Raw genomic sequence first — 6,149 nt, 5'->3', positions numbered from 1 at the left:
AAGAAGTGAGCATTATTATAGCCCTAGTTGACAGGTGAGGAAATAGAATTGAGTGACTTATCTAAAGTTAAACAGTTGGTAAATGGTTGAAGTGAACTTTAAACTCATGTTTTTTAGATTCTTGTGCTTATATTCTTCAGTTCAGTTGCTCAGTTGTGTCCAACTCTTTGTGACCCTATGGACTGCAGCACGCCAGGCCTCCTTGTCCATCACCAACTCCCAGAGTTTACCCAAACTTATGTCCATTGAGTCGGTGATGTCATCCAACCATTTCATCCTCTGTTGTCCCATTCTCCTCCCACCTTCAATTTTTCCCAGCATCAGGGTCTTTCCCAATGAGTTGCATCAGGTGGCCAAAGTATTGGAGTTTCAGCTTCAGCATCAGGACTGATCTTTAGGATGGACTGGTTGGATCTCCTTTCAGTCCAAAGGACTCTCAAAAGTCCAACAGCACAGTTCAAAAGCGTCAGTTCTTCAGTGCACAGCTTTCTTTATAGTCCAACTCTCACATCCATACATGACTACTGGAAAAACCATAGCCTTAACTAGACGAACCTTTGTTGGCAAAGTAACGTCTCTGCTTTTTAATATGCTGTCTAGGTTGGTCATAACTTTCCTTCCAAGGTTATATTCTTAAACACTATAATATTCTATGATGTATAATCATGATATAATAGATCAGCTAAAATTTTTATTTTAGAATTACTATATTTATAAATGTGCAACTTAATTCTAATTGTAAAATATATGTAAATTTAACAGATTTTTCAGCTAACTGAACTATCTTACATTTTCTGCTTAGGAAAAAAAAGATAGTGCTTTTGCTTTTTAACTCCTCTAGGAAGAAGCACAAGCTGGAATCAAGATTGCTGGGAGAAATATCAATAACCTCAGATATGCAGATGACACCACCTTTACGGCAGAAAGTGAAGAGGAACTCAAAAGCCTCTTGATGAAAGTGAAAGTGGAGAGTGAAAAAGTTGGCTTAAAGCTCAACATTCAGAAAACGAAGATCATGGCATCTGGTCCCATCACTTCATGGGAAACGATGGGCAAACAGTGTCAGACTTTATTTTGGGGGGCTCCAAAATCACTGCAGATGGTGACTGCAGCCATGAAATTAAAAGACGCTTACTCCTTGGAAGAAAAATTATGACCAACCTAGATAGCATATTCGGAGAAGGCAATGACAGCCCACTCCAGTACTCTTGCCTGGAAAATCCCATGGATGGAGGAGCCTGGTGGGCTACAGTCCATGGGGTTGCTATGAGTCGGACACCACTGAGCGACTTCACTTTCACTTTTCACTCTCATGCATTGGAGAAGGAAATGGCAACCCACTCCAGTGTTCTTGCCTTGAGAATCCCAGGGACGGGGGAGCCTGGTGGGCTGCCGTCTTTGGGGTCGCACAGAGTCGGACACAACTGAAGCGACTTAGCAGCAGCAGCAGCAGCAGACAGCATATTGAAAAGCAGAGACATTACTTTGCCAACAAAGGTCCGTCTAGTCAAGGCTATGGTTTTCCCTGTGGTCATGAATGGATGTGAGAGTTGAACTGTGAAGAAAGAAAGCTGAGTGCCGAAGAATTGATGCTTTTGAACTGTGGTGTTGGAGAAGACTCTTGAGAGTCCCTTGGACTGCAAGGAGATCCAACTAGTCCATTCTGAAGGAGATCAACCCTGGGATTTCTTTGGAAGGAATGATGCTAAAGCTGAAACTCCAGTACTTTGGCCACCTCATGTGAAGAGTTGACTCATTGGAAAAGACTCTGATGCTGGGAGGGATTGGCGGCAGGAGGAGAAGGGGATGACAGAGGATGAGATGGCTGGATGGCATCACCAATTCGATGGATGTGAGTCCTAGTGAACTCCGGGAGTTGGTGATGGACAAGGAGGCCTGGTGTGCTGTGATTCATGGGGTTGCAAAGAGTCGGACACAACTGAGCGACTGAACTGAACTGAGGTATTTTAAACTTAGAATTTATGTGACTTGTTTTCTAAATATAAAGGTGATATTTTAGTTAAAAGGCTAGATTACTAAAACCTACTATCAATGGAGATCAATAAGTTATTGAATTGCCTTAAATTTTAATCACAAAAATTTATTTAGTAATCATTTAAATCTTTAAAGATTCTATGTATCATGGCTAGAGAAGAGTTGGATATGTTCATTCTAGATAGTTTTCTTTCCTTTGGTTAAAACAGAAAGTAAGATAAACTTTTAGTATTTATCTATCCTGATATGTTATATAACTGAAAAAAGAAATCCGATTCAATATATATACCACTACCAATAACAGTAAAATCAACTAGTATTTGTTGACCACTTCTATTGTGTTACAGTCTTCTAGGCACTTTACATGTATTCATAAATTTAGTCATTTAAATCCTCATGATAACCATTTTATAGATGAAGAAACAAGATAGTTAAGGAAACAAGCACAGAGAGGTTAAAGTAACAAAGCAAGTAAGAGTTTTAAAAAAAATAAAGTTGGAAAGAGAAAAAAGCATTAAAAAAAAAAAATCTAATTGCCCCTCTTCCAAGAAATTCCATTTTATTTACCCATCAAAGACTATCATTTTACCTCACCTGAATTAATACTCATACCATATAAAGCAGGCGAAATAGTAACAATTTATAGCAGAAGTTTTGTCAGGAAATCTGCTCTAACATTTAATTTAAAAAAGTAAATGTTAAAACTAAAATATTAACTACCCAACTTTAAAATATAAAATCATTTATAGTAACAGTTCTCAGTAACCATATATACCCAAATTTTGTCTTTTGGTATTCAAATCTAGTATATTATATTTGAGGCTTATTCTTTTAGTCACTTTAACTATAGGAAAAGTACAACTGCTCTAAAAAGATAAACTCGACAATTACTGTTTTGAATATGAGCCTACTTGGCAATGATAAGTATGTATTACAGAGATAAATGAAAGGAAGTTGTTGAGGAAAATCCAAGGCACTAAAAAAAAAAATCTCTGAAGGCAAAATTACATATTTTAAATATAGCCAAGTGCATTCATAACAACTGTATTCAAAGAGAAACAAAGATTTTAGCCGAGAGGAGATCTCGAGAGTATTCAACATTAGTGACTCCTGGATTTCACAAACTAGTCAAGTCTCAAAGCCCCACGGTGCTGCACATTTGTTTCGACAGTGTCCAACAATAAACAAAAAAAATCCCTAAACTGTAACAAAAAATTTAAGAACTTACAACGTAAGAAATAGAAGGATATATTAATACTACTGGAATAAAAGCCCTTCCCAAGAAGGCAGTAATTTCACACTGACATACACTACATACACTAACACTACTGTGCTTATTTTTCTTGTTCTAACCCAAACGTGTGAAAACATCATCAGGAGCCAAAGGTCGTACACCAGTGCTAGGGAGCCACTGTTACACAGCCTTTGAAAAATTAAATTCAATAAGCACCATATCCCCCGCACTGTGCTATGTTCTGGGGTTTCAAAAGTCAGTGCAAGAAATGTGGTTCTTGCCATCATGGAGCTTCTGATACCGTGGGGAAGAAACAGCAATCGCATAATAAATACATAACTATAAAATGATAGGGCTTCCCTCATAGCTCAGTTGGTAAAGAGTCTGCCTGCAATGCAGGAGACCCTGGTTCGATTTCTGGGTCAGGAAGATTCCCTGGAGAAGGGGTAGGCTACCCACTCCAGTATTCTTGGGCTTCCCTTGTGGCTCAGCTGGTAAAGAATCTGCCTGCAATAAGGGAGACCTGGGTTTGATCACTGGGTTGGGAAGATCCCCTGGAGAAGGGAATTCCCACTCCAGTATTCTGGCCTGGAGAATCTCGTGGACTGTATAGTTCATGGGGTCGCAAAAAGTCAGACAGACTGAGCAACTTTCACTTTCACAAAATGGTAAGTGCTAAGCCAAACAAGTATAGGGTATTGAAAGCCTAAAGCCTATAAAATGGGGACTTGACTTAGTCTTGTCAGAGAAGTCTTCCTGGGGCAAACATTTGATCTGCCATCAGTCAGAGTTACCCAGAGAAGAGGGACAGGGGCATGGCAAGGGGAGGACAGTCCAAGCAGAGGCTACAGAAAGTGCCTAACACAGGGAGGAGTATGGCAACTTTGAGGTAATAAAAAAAACTCAAGTTTGACTAAAACCTAGACAGAGAAGAGGGAGATTGTCACCAAGAGAGTGGATGTTTACCATTTTTGTTGATGACAAAGACAAGACTGCATGCCTGTTCAATTTGCGGATGACTAAAACTGGAATGAATAATATCCACAGAATAGCAGAATCAAGACTGACAGTGGACACTTATTTTCTGAAAATGAATAAATTATATCAAATATGACTAACTTGTTCAGGATCTAACCTAAATATGTTTTAAAATGCACATAAAGCACATAGGTAACATATGCTTCAGAGAAGGCAACGGCACCCCACTCTAGTACTCTTGCCTGGAAAATCCCATGGATGGAGGAGCTTGGTAGGCTGCAGTCCATGGGGTTGCTAACAGTTGGACACGACTGAGCGACTTCACTTTCACTTTTTACTTTCATGCATTGGAGAAGGAAATGGCAACCCACTCCAGTGTTCTTGCCTGGAGAATCCCAGGGACAGGGGAGCCTGGTGGGCTGCCATCTATGGGGTCGCACAGAGTTGGACAAGACTGAAGCGACTTAGTAGTAGTAACATATGCTTAAAAGTAATTAAAATATAAATGGTCTGAAGGTTCTAGTCAAATATAGATAAGAAAGATGCTAAAATAATCCTAAATTCTTGCTAGAAGCAGATGTCCAGAGCAAGGGCCTAAAATTCCACTATGCTCTGTAATGGTTCCAACACACTGAAATTTGGACAGGGAGGCCTGGCGTGATGTGATTCATGGGGTCGCAAAGAGTCGGACGCGACTGAGCGACTGAACTGAAGCAGTCACACTTACTGTTTTAACTAACTAATCAATTAACTTGACTGCATCAGATCTCAGCTGCAGCACTCAGGATCTTTGATTTTCACTGTGGCATGTGGGAACTTTAGTTGCGGCCTGAAGACTCTCAGTTGTGGCGTGTGGGATCTAGTTCCCCAAAACAGCAATTGAACCCAAACCCCCTGCACTGGCAGCAGAGTCTTAGCCACTGGACCACCAGGGAAGTCCTCCAAGCAGCCACACATTCAAAGAGCACAACCATTTGAACATATTTGGGAAAGCACACAACATGTTATGGATCTAGAGAAGGAAACAAAGCAATTGATTTCAGATAATCACGGTTCAGTAACAGGCATGACAGGTTTGTTCAAACTCTCGAAGAGCTTTCATATGGAAGAGGAAGTAACATTTATTTTATATAGTTACACAGACCAGAATGGCCAGTATAAATCAGGCTGATTTCAGGTCAATATAAGGATTTTCTATCATCCACAATCATCCAGAAAGGTTAAAGGCATGTGTGCCTGCTTTCATTGGAAAGGTGGATGTGCTTAAGCAAAAATAAATTCATCTAATTAGTGTTATAGAGAAAATTCTTGCCTGAATGAGAAGTGGAGAAGATGTTCTCTAACCTAATATTTCACTCTCAAAGTGAAAACTTAAATTCTCTCTAGCATTCCTATATTGATTTAATAAAAACTCAATAAAATATTCTAATCAACCAGACTGAAAACTTTACATTATACCTACAATTCTTAAGAAATAAAAAATTAAACTTTTGAAATATATGGTCTTAAGATTTCATGTACAACATTAATGATAATTTAATCAATATGCCCACCAAACAAATAATAAAGAGATCTGGTTGCTTGTTTAATGAATTAGAAAATGGTGCCTTTTAAGAGGTAGAATTGTGGGAGGGAGGTTCCAGAGGGAGGGGACATATGTATACCTATGGTTGATTCATGAAGATGTATGGAAGAAACCAACACAAAATTGTAAAGCAATTATCTTTCAATTAAAAATAAATCTAAAAGTAAAATTAAATTAAAAGAGGTTACATTGTCATTATATGCAGATTTCATGATATTATATATAGAAAACCCTAAAGATTCCACACAAAAACCACTAGTTCTGATAAACAAATTTAGCAAGGTAGCAGGATATAAGATTAGCACACAGAAATATGTTTTAAAATTGCAGCCCCACTCCCTCCAAAAACAAAACCAA

The sequence above is a fragment of the Budorcas taxicolor genome, chromosome 15 (assembly GCF_023091745.1).
Source record: "Budorcas taxicolor isolate Tak-1 chromosome 15, Takin1.1, whole genome shotgun sequence".
In the NCBI taxonomy this organism is placed as follows: Eukaryota; Metazoa; Chordata; class Mammalia; order Artiodactyla; family Bovidae; genus Budorcas; species Budorcas taxicolor.
The sequence above is the reverse complement of the archived record's forward strand: the minus strand, read 5'-3'. Positions refer to the sequence as shown.